This window comes from Dermacentor albipictus, unplaced genomic scaffold, assembly GCF_038994185.2.
Source record: "Dermacentor albipictus isolate Rhodes 1998 colony unplaced genomic scaffold, USDA_Dalb.pri_finalv2 scaffold_50, whole genome shotgun sequence".
NCBI classification, from domain to species: domain Eukaryota; kingdom Metazoa; phylum Arthropoda; class Arachnida; order Ixodida; family Ixodidae; genus Dermacentor; species Dermacentor albipictus.
The window spans coordinates 578,900-606,565 of NW_027225604.1; the positions used below are offsets into that span (position 1 = coordinate 578,900).

General features: G+C 45.8%; 1 protein-coding gene across 1 annotated transcript in view; it reads left to right on the forward strand.

The window, feature by feature from the left end:
* Positions 1 to 27,666, forward strand: part of LOC139052987 (rap guanine nucleotide exchange factor 4-like) — a gene marked incomplete at its 3' end in the record, with an annotated part of 571,300 nt that overhangs the window by 365,729 nt on the left and 177,905 nt on the right. The window lies entirely within an intron of this gene.

Here is a 27,666-nt window from a genome sequence, read left to right on the forward strand (position 1 = left end):
CTTTATTATTGAACATTTACCGAAGTGGTCGATTCTACTAGAATCAACCGGTCGTATGGGAAAAAAATAAAGGCAGAAGAGCGCGCACCCCGAAAACATTAAATATATGGACGCATATAGAAAGCTTGTGTAATACAGTATATATATATATATATATATATATATATATATATATATATATATATATATATATATATATATATATATATATATATTTATATATATGTATGTATATATATATATATATATATATTTGTGTGTGTGTGTGTGTGTGTGTGTGTGTGTGTGTGTGTGTGTGTGTGTGTGTGTGTGTGTGTGTGTGTGTGTGTGTGTGTGTGTGTGTGTGTGTGTGCAAAAAAAATGGTGCGGAAGTGACAGTTCCACTCGACTTAAAGAAGTAACTCTTTTCAAAAATAGTGGGCAAACTTCACATCATCTACACAAAGGATAATGAAAATCTAGCGGAATTATTGCGGGAGTCACAAACGAACAACGTATCACCAAATATGCCCAAGTAGACGATTCGAGCGATTGCTGTAAGACATATTCATTTAGGACTGACACTCTGGAAAATAGTGCACAAATAAGCTTAGAACGCAGTGAAGCAACACAGCTGCAGAAACGCAGCTGGTTTACGCATGGTCGCACCCGGTTGGCTACCCCATACATGGGAAATTGAGAAAGAAAGACGAAAAGGCAGCGCACACCGGCAGATCAATGTTCGCTCACAAATACAGTCACAAGCGCTGGCACAGCTCAACTGCTTTCAAGATGCCCACTAGCGCTTGTGCATAATGGCAAGAGGAGTAACACTTCGATTCAAGACTTCACATGTCACTACATCCACGGCTGCAGAACTCATGTCTCGGCGCAACGCATTTAAATTTATTGGCACAAGAAGTCCTGGTGAATGGCCCGTGTTTTTCTGCCTCCATATTGGCTTTACACTGTGTGCAGTCAGTTCACCGACGTAGATCTCTCGAACCACCGACGAACGAAATCGTTAAGTTTTACCGCGTTGAACAAAAAGGCTACGCAATTATTTTCCAGTGGTTACCTGGCCGTTGCGGGATCAGTTGAAATGATCACACATGGAAAGCTGTGCGAGCGTCGCATGTAGGAGAACACAGCGTTCCCATTCCTGTTCCGAGGAAAGACGCTAGAAGGCAGCTTCGGCGCCTGGCAGGCACGCCCTCTTTAGCAGAGTGGAACAACCCAAATATAAGGCGTACCAGGCTACACGATCCTTCACTCCAGCTTGGGCTTCATGGACGTGAGGCATCGTTTATATGCAGGTTGGGGTTGGGGGTGGCTTCCGTTAACGCTTACATTATGTTCAATGGTATGTCTCACAGTGTGCGACGCCAGCGACAGCGAAGAGGACATTGAGCATTTATTCTGGCACTGTCGTTGATTTCAGTCAGAAAGACAAAAACTCTCTACAGCATTGCGACGATTGGACGATGAGGCATTGTCGGTGCAGGCGCTGCTTGAACACCGTCCCCATCGCTCGTCTTCCCACAGAGCTGTGAACGGACTTTTATGATTTATAGCGCAACTCTTAGGCGCCCATTCCTGCGGCAAGCGTCAGGGTCTCGGCGTAACCGTGCGGACGAGCACAGCGAACGATGAAAGTGCGAAGGCGGAGCGCAGGAGATGATGAAAGACGGTGATAGCGAAGTGAGCGCGAGGAGGAAAGCGGAGGAGGAGGGTGCAGTGGAACCACGAGGCGGAGAGCGAAGGAGATGGTTTGGCGAAAGCTCGAGGAAGAAGAGCGTAGTGCCTCACAAGAGGGGCTCTGTGGCGACGATGGTGCCAGAATAGCACGCGTCGATTGTACCATGTAACAAAGCGCTGGGCATGACCGAGGTCTGCGTGCAGCGCATTCTGTGAATCGCGCCCACGCCTCACCCACGCGCTGCCTCTCGCAATTTGCTGATTAGCGAGGCAGTCGCGCCACACTTTCCTCCGTTTGCAACATCCCGCATGAGACAGATTGTCCCCTGCCAGTCAACATATCGCGGAATGAATGCACGTAGAAAGCTGCGCTCAAATTTGGCATTAGAGCACGGGAGTGATCACATTACCACCTAACTAAAAATTAATGGACTCACTCGGTCCTTCTCTCGTGATGTCTTGAAGAGCACTTACTGGACTATGTTTACGTCGCTTATGGAAGAAGCGAGTCGGGGAGATTTCGCCGGCAACGTCGACGACACCATCGCAGAACCAATGAAAGCTGCCAAGGGTTTGTTATCTATTTCGTCAAACCGAACGGATTTCGACATTGAACTTGAGAGACTTCCTGCGATTTGACTGCGCGCAAAGCCGACGATACAGACGCGCTAAATCAATTTATGGTCTCAGAGACGCACGACGCATTCAGAAGAAAGTTCAGCGTCGTATAGACAAACTAGAGAGTGGGCGGGGGAAGACATTCTGTGAATCCCATTACCCTCGCAAGCCACTTTCACATATCTGGAGGACAGTCCGTGGTCTTCGTTCTTCCCCGCGAACACGACGCCCATTCGCAGGTTTGGCCCTCCATCTTGGCCAAACTGAGCTTGGTGAGGTGGAGGTATTCTATGTGAGAGCGACTGGAGAGTCTGTCAACCATTGATGTAAGTGACCTCCCTGCGGCTTGGGTACCAGAAATGGACGTGTCCTATATCATGGAAAAACTCAAAGCTGCCCTAGCCGTTTCTGAACTATCATCCTATCCAGGTCCTGATGATGCCACCGATGCTGGCCTGGGACACCTTGGACAAGAGGCAAGAAGAGCACTTCTGAACATTTTAAACGACTCATGGCATAGAGGTACAGTTCCCCTGCAATGGAAGTTAAGTCGGCTGGTACCTTTGCTAAAGTCGGGAAAACCTCGGTTAGACTTGGCGGCATTTCTCCACATCGCTCTGGCCAGCTGAAATGGAAAGGTGATGGAAAGGATGGTCCTTGCACGTCTAGGATGGTATCTCGAGAGTTACACTATTTACCCCGCTTCCATGGCATGCTTTCGTCGGGGTCGTTCCTCAATTGATAGCGTCATTGACCTTACCACGTTTGTGCAACAGGAGAAAAGCCGTAAGCGCATATCGGTTGCACTCTTTCTTGACGTGAAAGGCGCGTATGACAGCGTTGCACATGACGCCGTCATCAACGCCATGGAGACTATTGGAATCGGCGGCCGCATGCTTCACTGGTTACCCGAATATATAACTCGCCGGTCGTTTTTTGTACAAACAGAAGATGGCCCCACAGCTGAATATTGCACCCACTGCGGCGCGCCTCAAGGATGAGTATTGAGTCCCACGTTGTTCAATGTGACACTCATTGCACTAGCTGAAGTTTTACCTAAAACAATCTACCACTCGGTATACGCAGATGACATATGCCTTTGGACTTGTGCGGTCACTCGTCTTCAGTTTCGCGCGGGATTGCAGCGGGCAGCAACATTGACATTAGCGTACCTTCAAATACAAGGCTTGGCTGTATCGCCTGAGAAACGTGCATTGATTGCATTCACACGTAAACCTATGACACCATACCCAGTTTCCATTAAAGGACGCGCAATCACTTATGGAAAGAGCCATCGATTCTTCGGTTTAATAATCGACCGAAATCTTTCCTGGAGCCCTCATTGCACGTACCTGAAGAAAAAACTGTTGTCGATTACCCAGGTACTGAGATTAATGTGCGGGAAAACATGGGGCTTCAAAACATGGTGTGTGCGCGAAAACACGGTATTTACGCTACAACCTTCCAGTTTTGTCCAGTACGTGCTAGTCAAATATTTGTTCATTGGAGAGCTTACAGGGCTAAGCATTGCACACGTGTTTGGGACTTCCTTCGCTGTCCGTCAACAGCTAAGACAATCGTGCTCGCCAAAGATCATCCCATCCAAACATACGTTGTTTCTTTGGATTGTCTAAGGACGCATATCCGTTATATTTCTCGAGTCCCCGATCATTACTTGGCGTTGTTTCCATTGCAGAGACCTCGTGCAACGTTTTCTGAAGTTATAATCACCCATACCGATTGTCTTCCATTAAGATACATACCAACAGTGAGGCCTTCATCGCCCTTGTGGTGCCTCCAATAGCCTCAAGTGTGCCTAAGTATCCCGGGTGTAAAGAAGATCGCCAATCACCTAACAATAGCTCTGCAACTGATGACGCTGCTATTAATAAATAAAACATAGAGGTACCGGATACACACCTATGCGGATGGTTCGGTATCACGTATACTACCCCTTCAGGTGCCGTTGTCATTCCGACTACGAAAACCATAATGAAATTCAATCTGTCGCACATGACAACATCAACGGCGACAGAGCTTGATGCCCTGCGTCCTGCTGTCAAATACCTCCTGCAACAAACACCTGATAAATGGCCCATCATTTGTGACTCTGAGGCAGCCCTTCAGAGTCTGCCTTTGCCCTATATTATAGGGCTCATGAACAGCTGACATATGAAATAAGAGAAGACAACCATCAAGTTATCGCTAAAGCGCATATGAAATTACATTCCAGTGGCTACCTGGACTGGACATACCGGCATTGCAAGCATGCAATGACCTCGCCCTCGAAGACACCCGGTCTGCCCATCTGGAAGGCCCGCCAGTTCCAACCCCCTTATCCAGAACCGACGCTGCAAGAAAGCTTGATATCGAGGCTTAAGCTATGACGCACAAACGCTGGTTTTCTCGCAAGCTCCCGAAGTGTATCTTCATAGGCTTTATCCATCCTTAAAGCTACAAGTGCCATCAAAAGCTTGCCACTCTGAGGCGACAGTATTGAGCTGCCTCTGGCTCGGGGTGGCATTTACGAAGGCTTACTCGTGCCGCATTGGAATAGGGGATACGCCCATGTGCGACTCTTGTGGAACCATACAACCGATTGAACACATTCTATGTCCCTGTCCCCAGTACGACGACGAACGTGAAGCTCTCCGGACAGAATTGAGCCAGCTGAACTCTAGACCATTTTTCGTTATGAAGATCCTTGGACCATGGCCGTACGTGTCGATGGCACAGGCAGCCACGAAAGCGTTATTGAAATACCTCAAGTCGACAGGTCTTGGCAACCATGTGTACACTCGGTGCGAACCTTCAAATGTGCGCGAAACTGTGCTCTCTGTATCTCGTCTCTATCTCCCACTTCCTACCCATACCCCTTCCCCCAGTGCAGAATAGCAAATCAGACGTGCGTCTAGTTCACCTGCCTGTCTTTCCTCTCTTCAATTTCTTTCTCTCGCATTAGAGAGTATCGTAATCGTCGGTGAATTGTTTTAGAGGGTGAGTGGCCTGTGTGAACGGTGGGGTTCTCCGTGCGCGTGCGCGAACTCACTACATTTCCTCTCTCTCTCTCCCCCTCTTTCTCTCATATTTCTATTCCCAATTTCCAGTTCCCAATTTTATCGCTACCAACCAGACGCTTCTCTGGTTAACGTCCCTGCCTTCTACCCTTCTTTCCTCCTCCGCTTTGGTCATACTAGTGTTCTAACGATCTTTGCTTGCGCAGAATTGCAGAAGTTTTTCGCAAATATACGGGGTGTAGGGTAGTGTAACTGCTTGCACAATATGAGTCCAGAGGCGGATCAATCTCTGGAGTCTGCTGACTTCTTTCATCTTTCTAAATCTCTAAAAGCTCCCCAATGGGCGAATCTGTAATAAGGTACTGTAATGAGAGTAAAGCTTGGTGTTCATGCCAGTGCCAAGTTCAACGTGGAGCGCAGTTCCTCTTACATACAAATGAGGAATCGAGAAAGAAAACTGAAGTCGGCGCCAGGGGGACTGTATTATGTGCGGCGTTTCTGCGCGCACTTGGTAACTATATACTTTATCATTTTCACGATGGCCAAAGTGGCAATAAGGTTGCTTCGTTACAATCTGTTTTATTTCATCTGGCTTAAGAAACACCGAACAAAACCAGTCACAAAAGAAGTCCGGAAGCGGAACTTAAACAGTGCAGTAAATTATATACCGATAATGCCGAATTAAAAGCGGGAAAATAATTTCTTTAAATACCCCTCTTGTGAAGAAGACAAATCTATCGGCAGAACACCATAATTTCTACACCGCACACATCACAATCCATTGCCGGCTGTGGGACAAAAAAATTGCTCTGGCAATGTTTTTTTCGAGACGATACACCTAATAGCTCGCGATTATCTCTGAGCCATTGTACGTCAGAGAATTCAATATGTGGCGTGATCGCACGTGCACGGCGAATTTGATAGTGTGCCTACTGCGTCACATTTCATGAGCGCGTGCTTGGAACGTCTGATAGTGCGCCGAAAGTGTAAATGTAAAAGGCTAGTGGAGTGCTTCCATAGACAGGAAGCCTTCAAACAAATGATAAAACGACTCTTCATTAAGTCTTATCTCGTTTGGAACACCGGGAAACAGAATATGAAAGGACATGTTATTATTCTTTCTAGATATGAGAAATCTGCTCCGTCGCTACATTCCGAGCCATTCGCTATCACAGGCGGGCTGGTCAGTAAATATACGGACAAGTTTTACGAGTGTCGTTGCCGGCTAGACGCTTCTCTTTTACAGGACGCTGTCATTCTCCATAGCTATGACGTTAGTGAAGAAGCGCTTACGCTCTCATTGAAAAGCACGCTTTGAAGGAGGGATCAGAGATAGGAGGGGAGATACGGTGCAGCAGAAATGTTGGCAGTTAGGAATACACGCTTTACAGGCCATCCGTTATCTATATGAACAGACACATTTCTGAATAACAATTATGTCTCACTGCACTTTAGGTTCGCAGCACTGAAGTTTTCTCTTTGATACATGTTTTTTGAAACGGATATTTTCAGTGATTATATCCCGCACACTAAGTGTTTGAGGCTGTGTCCTTCAAGAAAGTAACTCGGGCGAATCAATACTGTGATAGCAGGAATAAAAAATGACACACACGTGCGCGCACGCACGCACGCGCGACTATCGTGTGTCACAGGTTGTAAGGTGAACATTACCCGCCGTGGTTGCTCAGTTGCTATGGTGTTGGGCTGCTGAGCACGAGGTCGCGGGATCGAATCCCGGCCACGGCGGCCGCATTTCGATGGGGGCGAAATGCGAAAACACCCGTGTGCTTAGATTTAGGTGCACGTTAAAGAACCCCAGGTGGTCAAAATTTCCGGAGTCCTCCACTACGGCGTGCCTCATAATCAGAAAGTGGTTTTGGCACGTAAAACCCCAAATATTATTATTAAGGTGAACATTGAAGGCAATCAACTGGTTTGATTTCGTATTTCAAATTTATTCAACAGTAAAATTATAATACCGAGTGCACAGAGTGACATGAAACTGATGGAGGCACTAAAATATTAGCTATAGCAGGGACTCCCTGTTCGAGCACGTATAGTGTGGATAACGCATGGTTATCAAGTTGACTACAGAAGTTTAAGGCAGTGTCATAATTACGTAAAAATATGAGTGAACAGCGTATTAGTAAAGCAACAAGTAGTTCAGCAGAATCGTGTTGTCATGACCAAGGAGTAATTTCTTCCATACATAAGACAATTAGAGTTCACAATCAATGTAATGCCGCAATGAAAAGGTTCATATGTAAATCAGTAATGTCCATACTCACTGCAAGAACAATATAGCCTGCAGAGTCCCAGATTACTGCAAAAAATTCAGTAATGTAAGCTTTTAGTAAAACGTTTGTATCGCTGTACGAAAACGCTTTGCAACTTAGACGATTTCATATTCACTGGCAGAGAGTTTTAACTAATGAAACAGAAATTGAACGATGACCTAGGGCGGACCACTTTTGGTGGCTGCCTTCGCAAGCATCGATATTCTGCAAGACCTGCACATGAACTTTCCTTGAAGTTGTCTCTAAAAGGGGTATGGGGTTCTGTAAATTATGAAGCGTTTGTGATGTCCCAATCTTTATAACATATCGTACTTCAGTAATGATATTACAATAGCCGATAATGTCACACCAAATTACGCGTAAATATCTGATATGAGATTGTAGAAGTGAATATCAAAAAAGGATAGCGGATCGTTTCACGTAAGAATCAAAAGTGCGTCACATATCTCAAACTTGTGCGATGGTTCGCAAATACTGGCTTTATTCAACCTGTATAGGCGTTCGTTAGTTATGTTGCCTCAGCGTTGAAGCGAACGAGCGAAGTTTGTGCTGGTTAAGAAACAATAGAGAACGACAATTTATGCAGTAACATAGAAGGAATGTCGACAATGAAGCTGCACACTAAAGTGGACCGCCTATCAGGCCCTCTTGACGTGAAACACGTCGTGCGAACGTCCTAGTGACATTTACATGCAAAACGGAGCAAATTACTTGCACATATCTTTGTCAGTTCATTGCATTCGTATTGTAAGATATAAGCATATCAAAAACATGTTGCCTAGCGACGGCCGTGATCGATTGCGTATTCTGGAGAACAATACTGCTTTAAGGAGGAGATAAAATTTAAAAACGCAGATTTCTGTATACGCTGTGATCTCCGCATTACACGTGCTTTGTACAGTATACACTAGTGATCTCAGGCTCGACAGTGGCCTTTAAAATTTAGATTTTTCGAGGCTTATAGTAATGTCCCGCCTACTTTCACGCGTGTCTGATGCTCGGTGCGGCGACGTTTTTAATCGATTAGCATCGAGATCCGCGATTGTCGCAAGTTAGTGCGCAAACTTTTTCTGCAGACAATAAGCGTACCACAGAAAGCTCAGACTGCCCGATCCCGATATCGTATGTGTCAAGGATTGCGCTAGGCAGTTTGTGCATAAATGAATAAATTCCACGCTATTCGAATTTTTACTCCGTTTGATAACAGTATTTCACGGCACTTGAAGCTATGGGTAGAACTCTGGCAGTCAACTAACTGTACAATGGACTGATCGCTTTAGAGTGCTCTTACAGCACGCGTTACATTCACCAGGTCGAATTCAAGCACTTGGAACACATTTGCCAAATTTATTCATAGCGCTACGCTCCAGATTATGGAGCGCTGAAGGGCCGTCACCTTTGAGCCGGCAGCGTGATCGAGAACCGACTGAATTCCGGTCACACGGTGCGATCCTCCGATCGCTCTGCATGTAGCAGCTTAACGTCCGGCTCAGGCAGGCTTTATCTGGCCCTAACAGCTGCAAGCTGAGTCAGAGCTCGTTATACAAGAGTCGTATGTACCATAAGAAGTAAGAACAGTTGATGTCCTTTTCTCTTTGTTTCGTGCAGCGCATGCAAAGGGATGTGGCGGACAGGTCCCCCTATCATGTCGCATACCGCGCCGTTTACGTAGCGGCCTCGTGGCAGAGGCTAAACTTCAGTCTGTACAAGCGGAAATCGTCTTTCTCCCAAACCCGGATGTCCCGGTCATTGCGATCGGTCACACATTTGGGGTCACGCTTATACAAACGCGCAAACATCAGTTTGCGGGCGCTGAACTGTGAGGATAAAAACGAGTCGTTCTAACAGCACGCACACACGCACGGAAACGCGTGGTCGGGTGCTCGCGCACCGAAGGAAATGTCAATGGCACATAAAAGAATGACGTGCAGTTCATCCGGGAATTTGAATAAAATGAATATTAAAAAATAGGACGGGATGTACGCTCTGTCATAACTGTACCGCGCAGTGCCGTGGAAGCGATCCACAGGCTTAACTCTACAAGACCTTAATAATGCCGGGGCGGGCTCGGGCCAATGACGTGATGCAACGACGTCATCGTAGCCCCACCACTAGCCAATCACTCACGGTTCTTGCGTAATTGCAGCCGTGGCAATTGGATCGCTCAATGGTAGAATGTCAGCTCTAGCGTCGGCAACGATGCACCGTTTTAGGGAGGCAAGGCACAGCAACAAATTATGCAATCCTTAGCCCTATCCATGCTTCCGAGTCCATAAAAACGCGCAGAGTGTAACGACGTTGCGGGAGGATCGGAGGCGGAAGACTGTTCTTTTGGCACCGGAAACTGGCCATCTCTTTATTAGGGGTCCCGAGTTCCGGAGGAAGTTGCGGGCCAGACAAAGGGGATGATATACACTGCGTGCGGGTTTTCGTGATGGTAGAAAGAGCGCCGCGGTGGCAGTGGCTGTTTGTTCCAAGCACCGTTTCTCACCGACACGCGAAGTTCTCTAACGGATACGCGCACCCGTCTGGCTTTCTGCCTGCTTCTAAAAAAAACAAAAATTAAAGTGCTTGTGCTTTTGATTAGTGCGTCCGGTCCGGCACTCACTTTAAGGAGCAGCGGAGATTTGGTCCACTGAAAAAGTCAGTGGGACGGACACAGATGTTGACACGAGCTCTGTGTCGGTGGAGGCTGATTCGCTCGAAATAGCGATAACATCAACGTCGAATGAGCTGGTGCTCTGAATGAGGCAGTGTTTGCTATGGGAGTTACTATGGGAGCCACGGTCGCTGACTAGTTGACTTTTTACTAGTGTTTTGCATCTGATAACACCAACGCAGTTCGCATATACACAGCTATAGATCGGCATTTCTGATTATGTATATGCTTTGGCAGGTATACAGCCAGTAATCTATCATGACACTGAGAAAGCGGTAATTATCATCACCCTGAGGTGCCCTTATACTTACCTACTTTACTGAGAGTGCAGTTTCTAACACGTAACGTAGTCGTATTTAAATTTTGCTTTGTCAAGGGCACCACAAATTATTACGAGTGTGTTATAGTTCAGGCACCTGCAGTTCTCAAATGAAACGATAACTTGGAAATGTGTGAAGAAATATTTATTTTAATTGCATTTAGGTTGTGCTGAGCACTTGCACTTCATAGCGGGCATTCGGGCAATGATCAATCAGTCACGCATTACTGTTAAGCAATTTTGTGAGACACCTTGTAAATAAACCGATTTTATCTGTAATATGTAACGATTTTATCTGTACTTACTGTCCGTTGCCTACAAAGTATTTACTAAGGTAATCGCAAATAGAATCAGGAATACCTTAGACTTCTGTCAACCAAAATACCAGGCAGGATTCCGTAAAGGCTACTAAACAATAGACCATATTCACACTATCAATCAGGTGATAGAGAAATTTGCAGAATATAACCAACCCTTATATACAGTTTTCATTGATTACGAGAAAGCGTTTGATTCAGTCGAAAACTCAGCAGTCATGGAGCCATTACGGAATCAGGGTGTAGACGAGCCGTACGTAAAAATACTGAAAAGATATCTACAGCGGCTCCACAGCCACCGTAGTCCTCCATAAAGAAAGCAACAAAATCCCAATAAAGGAAGGCGTCAGGCAGGGAGATACGATCTCTCCAATGCTATTCACAGCGTGTTTAGAGGAGGTATTCAGAGACCTGGATTGGGAAGAATTGAGCAAAAGAGTTAATGGAGAATACCTTAGTAACTTGCGATTCGCAATCTGATATTGCCCAGCTTAGTAACTCAGGGGACTAATTGCAATGCATGCTCACTGACCTGGAGAGGCAAAGCAGAAAGGTGGGTCTGAAAATTAATCTGCAAAAAACTTAAGCAATGTTTAACAGTCTCGGGAAGAGAACAGCAGTTTACGATAGGTAGCGAGGCACTGGAAGTGGTAAGGGAATACATCTACTTATGACAGGTAGTGACCGCGGTCCTGGATCATGAAACTTAAATATTCAGAAGAATAAGAATGGGCTGGGGTGCGTTTGGCCGGCATTCTCAGATCATGACCAGCAGGTTGACATTATCCCTCAAGAGAACAGTGCATAACAGCTGTATCTTACCAGTACTCACGTACGGGGCAGAAATCTGGAGGCTTACGAAAAGCGTTCTACTTAAATTGAGGACGACGCAACGAGCTATAGAAAGAAGAAATATGAATGTAACGTTAAGGGATAAGAAAAGAGGAGATTTGGTGAGGGAACAAACGCGGGTTAATGACATGTTAGTTGAAATAAAGAAAAGGAAATGGGCATGGGCAGGACATGTAATGAGGAGGGAAGATAACCGATGGCCATTAAGAGTTACGGACTGGATTCCAAGGGAAAGGAAACGTAGCAGGGGGTGGCAGAAAGTTAGGTGGGCGGATGAGATCAAGACGTTTGCAGGGACAACATGGCCCTAATTAGTACATGACCGGGGTAGTTGGAGAAGTATGGGAGAGGCTTTTGTTCCGCTGTGGGCGTAACCAGGCTGATTATGATCTGTAACGATATCGATGGGCAAGTGTTTAGCGTTATCGGCAGCTTTCGCTTTGGCCATCCCCTTTTGCTCGATGTTGTATGTGCTCTTCAGTGTAATAAGGTGGGGTTCAAATCTTTTTTTTTTCTCCTAACGAAGTCAGGCAACTCTCGCGACTTTCGAGCACACTCGAGTTAACTGACTGGACTAACCATCAAACGTCAGCAAACGTCGGGAGGCATCATAAAGAAGGGTAAAAAGAAGGACACCGACCACTGAAAGAATACGCACGGTTGTACTGTGTCGTACGTTCTATCGCATGTCCTTGATTTCATTGTGAACAAGTCTCCCGTTAGGGGAGCCGAAACGTTTTTTCTCGTATTCTTTCTTTCAGTAGTCGGTGTCCTTCTTTTTACCCTTCTTCATGATGCCTCCCGACCGGGCGGGCTCCCGTCAAAACCTCGACTTCATTAACCTTCGCCGGGCGTACGGCCAACCAGTCATTACCGAGATTCAAACGTTGTATCGCACGTCCTTGATTTCATTGTTAACGAGGCTACCTGCAGGGCAGCCGAAACGTCTTTTCTTATATTATTTCAGTGGTCGGTGTCCGTCTTTTTATTCTTCTTCATAAGTTATTATTTCTATGCGCTTCACTTGCCACGAGAGACAATTTCATGCAAAATGGCCCGATGCTCGATTACTTTTCAGCTGAAAAAAAAAACATAGAGATGGAGCGCCTTCAAGGGAATTGGAGACTAAATGCAGAAAAAAACAAAGAGGAAAAAAAAGACTCAACCCTTCACGTTCATTCTGGTCCTCCCCAGGTGCGCAGAGCACTTCAAGTTCCACGGAAAGTGCTTGCACATACATCTTTTTAACCTGACGAGCAGTTATTCAAATCCGCTCCGGCTCCTTCTGACAGCTTGGTCGTAAACAGCCTGGCCTTTTAGCGCGCATTCGTTCTCAGCACTCCAGGACGGCCGCGGTGCCGGCAGGCTTTTCAGCGAACTTACTACCCGTGCGAGATGGCCTTTGTCACAAATATAAACCTAAATTGTCCTCCCTGATCAGTCTCTTTTTGCATCGAGCGCCTGTGGCGGTGATGCCCCGCCAGCGCCGGAATTAGGGACTTAACTTCAAACGCTCGCGTAGTTGCTTACGAATAAAGTATGCGGACGCAGTGAGAGAGCAAACGCGCATACTTTGCCACTCATTGGGGAGACGAAGAAATGTCCGTAGACTCAAGTCGTAGAAAAATTGCCTCGCTTTCGAACGATATAATATGCCGTTAGTCAGTCTATGTGCCCTTATTTTATGGCATTGCTCGGCATCGTATCGGGCTTGCCAATTACGACCCCCCTGCTCGTGCATACAGTCATGCCTATCCTGGAAGCATTCCGTGCAGTTTTGCTTCGCAAAACAGCGCGAGAGCAGTAGAGATACGTTGTAATGAGTCTGCATATTATTTTTAATTAGCTGCAGCGGTTCTCTACTGTTGCAGCTCGTAGTCCGATTCTAGTCACAAACTCCCGAGTGTGGCAACAACTTAGACGTGCCACATCCGCGAACCGAATTGCGACACTACACACCCAGAAAGCGCTGCCGACACAGCGCGGACCATGACGGGCACCTCGTATCTCTCTCTAGTCGCCAACATTTGTCCGGCTGGCTTGGAAGCAGCTCCCAAAATAGCGGTCACCTTCGGCCGCTATAATACCCCCGAAAACCGAAGCTGCCGACCTATCATGCGTTCTATAGAAATGAATGCTGCAAATGTACTAAATGCAGCTGTCCAGTGTGGCCGTTCCAAAAACTGCAGCCGTCATATTTTGCAGGGCACAAATGTGTGAAGAGAGAGAGAGAGAGAGAGACATCCTTTCAGGCCAAGAAGCCCATTCTCAATGCACTTGCGCGCGTGAAAAAGAAAGTAAGCGCGGGACTTCTCCACAGAAGTAATTGTGCCGCATACTGAAAACGTTCAACCAAACCGTCTCGGGCTGCTGCTTAGCCGCCGCTCATTTTCGGGTGAACCTCGGCTCACAAGCTCTTTCAGCTCGTGCCAGCGTATACCCTTGTTGAGCCCGCAGGTGAATCACAGCCGCGCCAGCAGCGGCAGGTGTTCGTTCAATGGCGGTATCCATTTTGATGCGGACCCCTCCATCCTAGGCGGTCTGGGCTAGTGGAACGACAGCTCATGGGAAAGCTAGGAAGGAGAGAGAGAGAGAGAGAGTTCGGCCTGTTCACTTTCGACCATGGCTCGTGGCCCTCGCTGCAGCAGCTGCGGCCGCTTTGGCTGCGGGTTCCGCCCTCGCCTCAGCGAGCTATCGTGCAGGCCTCCTGACATTGACATAGGGTGTGATAGAGGCTCGCGTGCAGCTACAGCAACGCCGGCCTTCGTACAAAAAAAAGAAGAAAAAAAAGAAATATGACGCCGCTTCATTTCAGGGTCTCATACGGCGCTCTCTAGAGACATTTCTTGTTTCATTTTGTCATTTCGTTCTGTTATTGGGGACCGCATCAAACTCTCTTCCTGCTGTAGAGCAGCTGTTTGAACGCTGTTGTTTTTGTTACGAGTTGTAGTTATAGTTCTAAACTGAGGTAATAAATGAATCTGGCCGTGGTGTGTAGCAGTGACCTTACTATGATGTTCCCAGGGGCCGTATAACTTCGGATGTGCGTTGTTGATGAACATGCCGTACAATAGATACGTTGATAGATTAGTCGTCCCGTCTATATAGGAAGGTACGCGGCGGGGAACGTTGTGTTGTTGGAGCAGGGTGTTGTACGGGTGAGATACGGGGTCCATCTGTAGGTCATGTTCTTCGTCTTGTTGCGAAGCCCGAGTGGCCTATCCTCTGGCGACAATATCAGCTTGGTAATTTTCGCCAAAGCTTTTGTGGCCCCTGGGGTCCACACAGCTTCTACTTCGGAAAAACTTGACGGGGCCCCGTAGAGGATGCGGTGGGCTGCGGCGGAGGTCTATCCTTTGGCAAAGTTGCGGCTCGCGGCTTGAAAGTCCGTGATGGCCGTGATGCACTAATGTGCGCTGCGGGTGCTGATGGCGAGGTCAACGGCCGCTTTCTGTGCTTGCGTGATAGTGATAAAAGCGAGAGGTCCCCACTTTCTCCCAATATTCTCTCGTGGCAGCCAGCGCATTGAGATTGCACGGCCTCCGAGATCGGCCCGCATTCCCCAGTCTTTTCCTCTTAGTATACCATATAACACTGCGCAGACGCTTTGCGACATTGTTCCGCCTTCAGAATCGGCCAATGTGAACATGCTGGTTATAACGTATTTTTTTTTTCGCCGTAGTACAAAAAGATCATTCGTCATAGCACCGCAGCCGTCCTATTAACATCATCGCCGTCGTCGTCGTTGGGTGCTATCGCCAGCCACATGCTATCGCCACACACAACCGCTTGCCTTTCACAACGCTTTGCACCACTCCAAAGGATGCTGAATAGCTGGCTACCTGCAAAATGCTTCGCGTAACGTCAATCTCGGCAATACGTGAAATCTGCAAACTGTCTTGTACTGGTTTGGAACAAAAACGAATACATAAGCAAGAATACGCTTAAGGGTGAGTAATGGCGGTAAACTTCAAGCAAGTACCCGTGCTTGACAATATACTGTGGAGGTATGTGGAGGCTGACATTCATGTGGAGGTAAGACAGCATAGGCCACCGGTGGGATATGTTTCGGCGGCGAGACAGTGACTCTGAGCTTCAGTGCTCAGACAAAATCAGAATACACACCTTCATTCTAGGAGCATTGCTCTGAAAGAAATCTCTCGATCTGAACGTCGGATGGCCTAGATAGGTGGGAGAAAGTTCCCGTCGCAGTGGACACGTATAGTCACATAAAAGCGAACGTGCTCCCGGAAGAGACCCATCGAGAATACAACAAAGTCATTCGTTGAAATTGTATACGTGGATGTTATGCGGTGCGCATGTGGCTTTATTATTTATTTATTTTTACCAGAGTTTGTGGTTTTTGACAAGTGTAACTCGCTTGAGGCAACTCCTCGTCGCTTGCTCTGGCTTCGCAATACATGACCTGATAATTTGGCCCTTCTCTTTGGTGGCATCCTTTCACGTCGCCTTTGAGTGGCGCTTCTCCTTATCCTTCCCGGCGTTTGATGAACGCCTTTATTATCATTATCTTTGGGCCTGTTCTTTTTTAATACATAGCCTTTGGGATATGTTGACGCCTTTAATCAGCACCGGCTGTTCTTCACGTAGAACGAATATATACTAAAATGAAATAACAGCCGGCACTTAAATGGGCGGTGAACCACTTTCTATCGAAGAGGAGAAATGCATTCGAAGTTAAAAATAGACTGTTTCAGAAATACTTTGGCGCAAGAAGTACTTCGCCGCATTCAGTAGAAGCGGAGTTATTCGTACTCTAACACGGCATTCGCGGTGCTTCCACTCCTTCTTCGATGACTTGCACTGCGAATCGTACAGCGGAGTGGGGCGTGCCCACCTTCTAAATATCACAGTGGTGCGCCGTTTGCATTTGATTTTGTATGTTAACGTAGGCGCCACGACTTCTGATTTTGGCGCCAACGACGCGCCAAACGAAGCCAAACATGATTGTCCTCAGCCAATCGCAGTGCTCTTTGCTCGTACACTCATGTCGGTACACCGGTCCACACAGATCGCAGCCGCATCAACATGCGACTGTAGTGCGTATGCACTGCGTTTGTACACGACATGGTTTGAGTGCATGCTCGCGTTCATACGCCACAGTCTGACCATTGTACGCGGTGCGGAGACCGGCTTTGTCCTTCTCCAGCTTGACCGACGGATAGTTGCCACATCCAACTTGCGCAATATTGAAGCGCTATCAAGTAGCCTTCCAAGGCGCCTAACGATGAGCGGTGTGTGGTCTAAGCTTAAAGTTCGCATGGTTCGAGGCTATATAGTTGAGCGTTCAAAACTGGTCTAAATTAGCGTGGCCCACCGTCTACGACACGGCTAAGCAGGGTGGCCAAATTTGATTCCGTGTTGCAGCGCTCTCAACCGCCCTTCGTGCGCGCGGGCCGTCGCGAAGTGAGCGGCCGCGTCTCAAGGCATCGAATTCACATTGCGTCAGCATCTTTGAAGCACAGAAAGGAAGCACCGTCGTCCCTAATAAGCGATAGGCTCGACGCACGGTTGAGAGCGCTTCAATACAACAGCGCACGAGCGCAGTCATGTGGTTTTATTCCATATTTCGCGGGCCCTCTTTAAACGCCGGAAAAAATCACCACGCAACATGTACGTTGCCACAAGAAATTGGATCGGTCATTTTGAAATGTCCTCTATCACGTAAAGAAACGCACTTGGCCATAAAGAGAGTATTAAAATTTTGCATAGTTTATATTAGTTAACTAACTAATTGGTCCCATTATAAAAAATATCCTTAAGGGCACCACATGACGGCAAACCATATGTAGTTGGTTTCATTCAGTTGCGGTTAACCACTTCCTTTAGGTCCTTGGTTCAAGTTACGTGAAACGCTTTGTATAACAGACAGGAGCGTAAAGTCATCCTGCATAAACACAGATTGTTCATGACAGACTTCACATAAAACACATGGGCAGATACATTCAGTTCACATAGATGCACTAAATACAGCAAACATGAAGTCATGTCCCAGAAATTCATGTAAACTCAAGTCAAGTCTCCTTACAACATGCACAAAGTAGTGTTGAAGGCCACCCTCGCAGGAAAGCTGTAAACATACTGCTTGACGAGGCCAGAGGGCCACCAACAGGCAACATCAGCATCGCACACATCCGTAATACAAACAATAAGCTTTCGTAAGTAGCTTCATTAATGCAACACGTGGTATATATCCACTTCCCTGTGCATGAATACATCTACATACATACGAGCGCATTGAAATTCGGGTAAATAACATTAGCGCCAAGGGAATATATACGGTTACACTATTAAAAATGAACATTGATAAAAGCAATAACTAAAAGGAAGTTAAGCAACAGTAAAGAATGTGCACGTCCAACTTACAAGAAATGAAATGAATATAATTCAGAAACAAAAAGGGAATACAAATGACCACCAATCATTTCCGACAATATTACTCCCTTCCAGAGAACATCGATAAAGAAGTAAGAGGAAAGACAGCTAGGGAGGTTAACCAGAAAGGAAAATACGGTTTGTTACCCTACGTTGGGGAACGGTGGAGGGGAAGGTAAATAGGTAAGAAAGTTGAGAAAGAGCAAGAGAGCACAGGCACACAACCACCGCCGGTCGTTCCCATCGCAGTCTATCACAGCACAGAATCACTTGTAACACTATACAAGCACCGGTTCAGGCTGCAGCCACCTGTGCAGATGTGTTGGCTTGAAAAATTGTAGCAGTACCCTTATCGCCCTCAGCTGCGATGGCTTGTGAGACCGGCGTTCTAAAATGATTTCCTCGGCATAAATCTCACGAGAGTGAGTAGCGCTCGCCTTTTTAATATATCTGTTTGTTTCTCTCTCTTTGGTTGCCTACTGTACATGGTGTTGCATCCTTCGCCGGTGAAACAGGCTTATATAGGACGAGGACGAGATACAAAAGTCATAAGGAAAACAGCGCAGCGTATACATGACGTGCCACTACCCCATCTTTAACTCATCAAGTTTCATGTTTCATCAAGACTACATGTTTAACTCATCAGCATTGCCTCGTGCCATGATAAATCTAGAACAGCCCCCTGATAACATTGTCTCTTTATCTAATCGTGATGCGTTTCGTGCAGAACTGCAAAGTTTTTCTTTATTTTTGTTGTTGTTAATAACGTATAATGATGCTCGCAAGCTGCTTTCTATGTTCGTTTGTTCCGATGACTTGTTTCATCATTTACTTTCAAATGTAAGCACAGGAATCGTTCCTTTCTTGAATATACGTCTGTTTTGTTGGACGATGTAACAACATTGTTATTGTCTCTCTTTGTCAGCCTTTACTTTATGCTCCTTCTTACTCAATACCATTTAACGGACCGGTGAGGTGCAATAAATAAATAAGTTAATTAATTAAGTAATAGTGTTACCTTTAGAATTTTGGTTTTTAATATGATGGACTGAGGAAGTGGAGGAGAAAGAACTGAAAGATGTCTTTACCGTTTTACTCGTATGAAAGAAGCCTTACTGTACCTTAATATAAGCAGGCTTTACGAAAGTCTGCTTATTCCTAACGGAATGGCGGGCCGGGACAACTGGAAGGCATGGGGCGTAAAAGAAACCCCGAAACTCCTACTGCGTGACTGCCCATCGTACGACCAGGAGAGGCTCGACTTCGGGACAGAAGATATGCTTTTTACAGAAGAGAATATTCAGGGCCCGTGGCGACGTGCGTCAGCTACATGCAAAGTCACGAATGCGCTACTGCGCTTCTTGAAGTGCACCAGCCTGTATGACTGCGTGTGATGAGCTGACCACGAACGCTTCATTGAGTGCGTGTCCGTGCAAAGCATATGAACGTTGTGAACGTCTCTGGCCAGTTTGCCAGTTGCCAGCGGACAGCTGAGGTGTCTGCGTGAACGCCGGGCAGTAAAGATGCCAGCACAGCCTCGCTTTCCTCGTTTTCTTGAACAACAAATATTGGTACTGTCATCGGATAACAATGTTTGAAAGATCTGGCATTTTGTTTAGAACTCTTTCCTTCCCTTTCCCTCGCTAATACATGAAGCGGTCTGCGCTGGACGCATGAAAGAAGACGAAGGAAGGTGCTAGGGGAGAAGTGAGAAGGAAGAAGTTGGAATAAAAAGGCGGACGACACCCGTCTCACTTAGATGATGTCATTTCTGTTGCCGTTCTAGTTAGGAACGCTACATTTTGGCGCAGTCGACAGTTTTCGAAGACCAGCGATGCGGGTGACGTTTTTCGTCGACCAGGCGTCATCAGAGTCTGTTGTGTTCACCCGATACCAAGTGCACGGTGAGCCAGCGACGGACCTTCCTCTTGAAGTTAGTTCTACCGCGCTGATCAACGTGGTACTGCAACAAGCTGCAATCAGCCGCCAAGCCCTCGTGCAAACAGGATCGGTGACAGTGAATCTACAACTGCAGACACTGAGCGAACTCGTTCTGGAACCCATACGACGTGGCACCCTCAAAGAGGAAACGCCTGCCGGGAAGGTGAGCCTAGACTTGAGTGTTATGGAACTGCAAAGGAACATTATACAACAGATCGAAATAATGAGAACTTTCGTCCAAGCGCTTAGTCGAGAGCAGTCAGCACGAAGTATTGTTGAACCAGATGTTTTTGAAGGAAAATCGCAAAATGCACACTACTGGCTGTGTTTTTTCGAGTACGCCTGTGACAAGAATCTGTGGCACTCCGACGACACAAAGATTTTGCATATGCGCCGCTATTTGGGCGGTATAGCCAGAAAATGGTATGACGTGCAACTCATGGATTATGGAACAACATGTTGGGAACTGTGGAAAAGCAACTTTTTAGGGGCTTTCGAAGGCAACGCAGTAGAAAGATGGGATGCGGCACTGCGGTTCAGTTATACAGGTGGCTCTCTGCTTGAGTACTGTCTTGAGAAGCGTCGCCTGTTGTATTCTGCAGAACCGAAGCTGTCGTCTTCTGCTGTTGTAGCTTTGATAACGCAAGGGTTGTGTATCGAGATCCGTAGTCATGTCCAGCTCAAAGGTCCAAGAACGTTTGATGACCTTCTGAACTTTCTACAGACCTCAGTGCCAAGAATTACATCGAGAAGACAGCCAGATGGTAGAACAGAGCAACTTGATTCCAATCTAGAGTCGTTGCCGTCAACTGAATGTGAACACAGCTTCATAAACAAATCTCTGGGAAGCGTAAATCATGACTGTGAGGATGGTGAAGAACCAATTACCGCAGTTCACGGCAACCTACTTCCACATAATCTGTCTACCGTGCATCACAAGCCCCAGAAAAAGAGCTTCAGTGAGACAGTATATTTGGTGTCGTCAAGCTTATTGTACGCCCCCATTAAGGTAGATGGCATTGAAGTGAAGGCTCTCGTTGACAGTGGAGCTTCGGTATCTATTATCAACAAGACTCGAGTGGATGCCAGTCGTCTGCACGCTGGTAGAACATTGCGTGTCCAAGCCTATGATGGGTCAGTGACCATGCATAGCGAATGGGTAACCCTGGCTATTGAATTTCAAGGAAATGCTATTACCAGTGACGTATTGGCCATTCCCAATGTCACCTACGATTTTCTTTTGTCCCGTCCAGACATGAAAAAACTTAAGATGAACCTCTATTGGGATGACAAGGTAATGGCCGAAGACACGATAAGAACAGAAGACCCTGGTGAAGAACCTAGTGTATCAAGGCTAATTTTTCACCACGAAGACATCAAGACTAAGTACCCAGAGCTTATATGCATAGGAAGCTACCCTCCAGCAATGAAATCCCATGTCGTTCCTTTCGAGCTCGCAGATAAAACAGTGGTTCGTAGAACCCCCTATAATATGTCCAGAGATAAAAAGGTGTGGCTGAAAAAGGAGTTGCAAGAAATGTTAGACGCAGGCATCATCCGGCCTTCTGTATCCCCATTTGCTTCTCCTATCACTATTGCACCTAAAGAAGATGGGACATTCCGCCTCTGCACAGACTACCGGGCTCTCAATCATCAAACTGAATTGATACCTCATCCAATGCCGAGAATCGACGACATCATTGACGAAACCGGTGGTTGCCATTGGTTTTCACGAATAGATCTCTGCAAGGGCTTTCGGCAGATTCCACTAAGTGAAGAAACGAAGAAGTACACCGCGTTCATAACCCCATTTGACTTGTTTGAGTACAACCGCCTACCATTTGGTTGGAAAAACTCCCCTGCGTGGTTTCAGAAGATTATGACGGACATTCTGAAACCTTACCTGGGCACATTTTGCAATGTGTACATCGACGACATCATCATCTACTCAAAGACAAAGGACGAACACCGTAGTCATCTTTCAAAAGTTCTTCATGCCCTCAGTCTTGCCCAACTCAAAGTCAACTTCAAGAAAAGTGCGTTCTTTCAAGATACCGTAGTATTTCTTGGCAGGGTGTTTGATGGACAGACTAAAAGCACCAAGCAAGAATCGGTAGAGAGAATCTCCAAGTTGGTAAAGCCTTATGATGTGCACTCCCTGCGCGTTTTTCTTGGCCTTGCAGGACACTTCCGGGCGTTTATCAAAGACTACGCACTGAGAACAAGGTGCCTCACACGTTTAACTCAGAAAGACGTGCCTTTTCATTGGGACGAGAAGTGCGAAGCTGTCTATCGTGAGCTTGTAAAACTAATATCGTCGGACCCCATCTTGCGAATACCGGATTCTTCCTTGCCTTTCGTGCTGAACACGGACGCATCACATTATGCTACCGGTGCAGTTCTATACCAGAAGCCATCCAAACAAGCTGATCAAACCAAACACTACGTCGTGGGGTACTACAGCTATACCCTGAAACCCGCCGAAATCAATTACTGTACCACACAAAAGGAAGCTCTGGCCGTCTTAAAAGCTGTGCAGTACTTTCGTACTTACCTGGAAGGTGCCAAATTCATACTTTTCACGGACCATCAAGCATTGACTCAACTTCTGAGCATGGCCCAGCCAAGAGGCCGCATTGCTAGATGGGTGAACTATCTGCAACAATTTGATTTCGTAATTTCGCACCGTCCTGGCCCACTCCTCACTGACGCTGACGCACTATCAAGATTACTTGTACAGGAATCAAGCAATAATCCAGATACAATCAATCATATTAAGCTATGGGAAGGTACAGAAGAGCTCCAGTTTATCAATGGAAGGTATCACGTACCACCAACTATGATTCCAAGGATTCTTCATCTATACCACGACACCCCTGAATCGGGTGGACATGATGGCTTCTGGCGCACTTATAAGAAATTGCTCATGAGATTCACATGGCCGGGCATGAAAAACGACATCAGCCATTACATCCGCACATGCCACCTCTGCCAGGTGAACAAAGTTAAATTCAAGCAATCGACAGACGTTATGACAAACCCTGAATATTCAAGCATCCCGTTCGAAGTAATTCATTTGGACTTCGCGGAGCTCAAAAAGAAGGGGGAAGGAGTCAAGCGAACGCAAGCTTTCTTGCTCTCCATAGATGAGTGCACACGGACGATTGCGGCTAAAGCTGGCAAAGAAGACGCAAACAGCGTAATAGACCTCCTCAAAGCTGAGTGTTTTAAACACACAAAGACGCTCGTCTGCGACAACGGGCCGGCTTTTCGGAGTGCCAAATTATCAAAGTGGGCCCAGGAGCACGGCATCATGATAAAGTATTCTTCTCCATACCACCCGGCAGCAAACGGCCTAGCGGAACGTGCCATACGAGACATCAAACAGTATCTGAAGATGTATCCAGACTTTGCCCGTGGCTGGAAGTGCTGTCTCGAGGCCGCTGTGAAGCATCACAACAGATCATACACCACGAGTTTAGGCTGCAGCCCTCATTTTGTAACTTCAGGTACAGCGCCCATACTTCCTGCAGATCGTGAGCTAGGTTTCCTAGAGAACCTCGAACTTGCGGAAGTAAGGAAAACTGTCAAAGAACAGGAGATCTACAGGCGCCGCATGAAGCGAAACTTTGATAAAAGGCACAGTAGCGAGATACCGGACATACAGCCTGGAGACTATGTCCTTGTAAGGAAAGGAGCTGTGCCCTCAAATTCAAAATATTGCGGACCATTTCAAGTTATTAAGACTGCATGCCAGCATGGAATATTGAAGAATGTCTGGTACGCCGGAACCTCGGGCCAAACGGAGTGCGCCGCTATTGGAAACGTATTCAAGTATTACCCCAGGAGGTGTAATTAAAAGAAATCCGGAAGAGTGAAGCGGTCTGCGCTGGACGCATGAAAGAAGACGAAGGAAGGTGCTAGGGGAGAAGTGAGAAGGAAGAAGTTGGAATAAAAAGGCGGACGACACCCGTCTCACTTAGATGATGTCATTTCTGTTGCCGTTCTAGTTAGGAACGCTACAATACATATGTGGTGAACGTGTAGTGGAAACTCTCAGAAGGAATTTCGTGGAAAGAAATAGAAAACGATTTCGGGGTTATAAGACGGGTGCGGTTGCCGGAGGAGGGCGATTATCGAAGATCTCTGACAGAAGTATTTGTTCTGTAGCGGTGATAATTACAATTGTGATGATGCGGGTGACGTCACTTCAATGACAACAACAAAGGCTAACCGCACTTACATTTGCACATTGGCTTATTTTGTATAGGCACTTCGATAAGGGCTATTTATCCTCTTGAAATCTCTAAAGGGCTACTTGAACTATTTTTAATGCTTACGATTGCAGATGAAATACTACTTGAAATGGCATTACAATGTGTTATTTTCAGGTGCTGAATTTTCAAACCAAGTACGGTACGTACGTCCAATTGGCAGCTCGGGAATGGTTATCCCAGGAACCATACGACGCTAATTGTTCATGAACCTCAAAAGTCATAGATACCTCGGCGTTTTTGATAGACCCTTGCTATTTGTCATAAGGACATGTCCGAAAGTGACCATGACTTCTTCCGTGGAGGGTCATGTGAAAGGAGCGCACCAAAAAACATGAGTCAAAAGAATGTGCCGTCATCATATTCACTCTAGCACGAGCAGAATTACATAATCGAGAATGTTGGTAAAAATTCCACCGAATAACGTGTTCAAATATTCGTGCTATTAGAAACTGAAGGTAAGGCAGAATAATTCAGATCTTAAGCGAACGATTGGATTCACCATTTAGCCGTTTGTGAAATTATGCGCGGGAAAGGGCTACGCATGCATGGTTACGATTCTGAAGGACGACAGACCTGTTCAAGCGATTTTAGCACTGACTTGTGTTAACTGTTGTAAGAAACCGGGCCTTAGGAACTGCACGTAACAGACGCCATTTTGTTATTTTGTTGGATCTAGCTTTCCTATTCTCTTCACCTCTATTTGATTCTATAATGTTACTCTGTTTCTATATATATACATATATATATATATATATATATATATATATATATATATATATATATATATATATTTACTTCGTATCTTCTGACTTCCTCCTCCCGCTCCCCTTCCCGTGCCTCTCACTGTGAAATACAATGCAATACGATTTATTTCTATCAGTACATCACGGTGGAGGAGGTGGGAAAAAACGAAAGCTCTTGACGATGTACCCACCCCTCTAGAGCAGGCAGCGGCAGGCCACGATTGACATTCTAGCTGTGAAAACTAAACAAACACAGGGTTGAGCTTGCGCAGTGGACAATAAAAGCAATAAAAATTCTGCATATCAGCTCGTGCAGTTGACAAAAAAAAAAAAGGAAAACGAAGACATAGGGTAGTTTGTAGTTGACAAACACGTGTCTAATATCCATCTAGTCTGGATACCTCGGCATACAGGCCTAGTTCTAAATGAAACGGCTAATTCTCTGACGAAAGCGTCGCTAGCTGGTGCAGTTATTCAAATCCTCCCTAAATAAGCCTCTAGCACAGCTGCAAGATTCCGGAGGCAAATGATGATGCGAGAATTTTCTGTGCCATCTGCAACAAATTTCTCGGATTTTAAACACTTACTATACCCATGGAACTATACCCATGCCAATCTAGAAAAACTGAAGCAACTATTAATAGGCTTCGCTGTCGCATAGTTTCTTTAAATTTTTATTGATACAGAGCTGGTCTGGCACCCCTCACCGGTTTGTCATGTGTGTAGGGAAGATGAAACCATATAGAACATTTGTTTTAATTTCTTGTCTATGATTTATTAGCTTAAGAAAACGAGCCCTAGAAACACCACTCCGCCTTCTTGGATTAGATTTAGCTGTTCCAAATGTGCTTTCTTCGGGTGCCTCTACACTTGGGCATAGCGACGGAAAGGTTATCGCTGCCATCTAAGATTTTCTTTTAGGATCAATGAGATTTAACCTCCGAATACAAAATTGTTTAGCCTTTTTTTTCTTTCACGAAAATTGAAGTTGAATTGTTTTTACTTTATTGTCATAGTATAATTTTCAGTTTCATAATATCATGCAGGCTCTACAATCTATATCTTTCGTTTATAGCTTACCTAGTATATAATTTTTACTTATCTTACACTTTACTATAACCTACCCGATTGTTGGTCAATCCCCCAGAATGAGTATGCGCCAGCAGATCACAAGGATCTATATCTACGTCTACGAACAGAGCACTGATAAGGACATTTTTTCTAAAGAATAACATTTCGGATTGATAACACAAAAAAGTAAGAATTCATGTACAACCGAGTTACTTACGTTGTGTATATTAATGTGAGCATCGGATAATTTGTTTAAATGCTAGTGGTAACTGATATGCTAATGTGTCGCATAAATGATTTGTTCTGACTGCTGGTAACAACCATTATGGTTTGTAGCGGTGTAAGTATGGCGATTCTCGCAAATTCCGTGGAGCTAAGCGAGAAGTATTTTTCAAGTGGGTCCTTTTATTCATTTCTGTACGTCCGTAACAGTTTATACGCATGCAAGTTAAACGGGGTTATAACTATTTCGTCTCTGATTGTTTGTTTTATGTAGTATCTCCAGGGTAAATTAAAAGCAATGCGAAGCGCACGCACCTCAAAGGCACACGAACCGCATGTTTAGGTTCTGGTTAACCTCCTTGCCTCTCTCGGGTCGCTCGTATCTCTACATTGCGCCTTTGGTTCTCAGGACAGCCGACATGTGCAGATGACGTCATCACTGAAAGTGCTCAAGGAACACGTATGTTTCGTCCGCACGTGGCATTATGCTGGGTTTTGCGCTTCTTGGTTTGGCACATTGTGAATTTTGAGGCGTTACTAACACGACGTCGGCGGCAACAAAAACACAGCGCTGTCAGCACTTTATATCATTTTCCGTAGCAAGACACGCACGCTGGAGAACAGAGAATCAAGCTGTCGTGGGAGAATAATAGTCCGTTATTAACACGGAAAGAGCGAAATGCCCGAGGATTTGTTGTTTGTTGGGCCGTCCGAGTGGGTTGACTATAGCGCCCCTTTTGTAGCCTTTGTGCTTCTTAGGATATGAACACGTAATCTTCTGTACTTGCGTAAGATCGACTAAGTGCGAGGTTGAAAACTGAAAGAGAAGCTGACCTTCTTGTTTCGTCAGTTTTTGGTAACTAATGGTAAGAAACATGTATAAGGACCACTTTGATTAATTCGCATATGCGCTCATAAATATCCTCCGCAAAAATGATAACTGTATTACCATATACTTTCTCAGTCCCGGGAAGAGCTGGCGTGCAGTGTGTATAATTACACAGAGTGTGTTTTAAATGGGACCCCGTTATAATGAAGATGCAGCCGACACGATAATATATTTGTTGTATTCCATATTCGTTACCCGCTGAACATCGCAGATGTAGTTCGTTACATGCTAAAATTTCTTATATCCGTCTTTGTTATAAACGACGTCCAACCGTATACTACTCTTGTGCATGGCTAAATTACTTCGTGTCTTCAGTATCCGTTCCAAGAATATCTGAACATGGTGGTCTTCTTTTCTTCGGATAACCTACA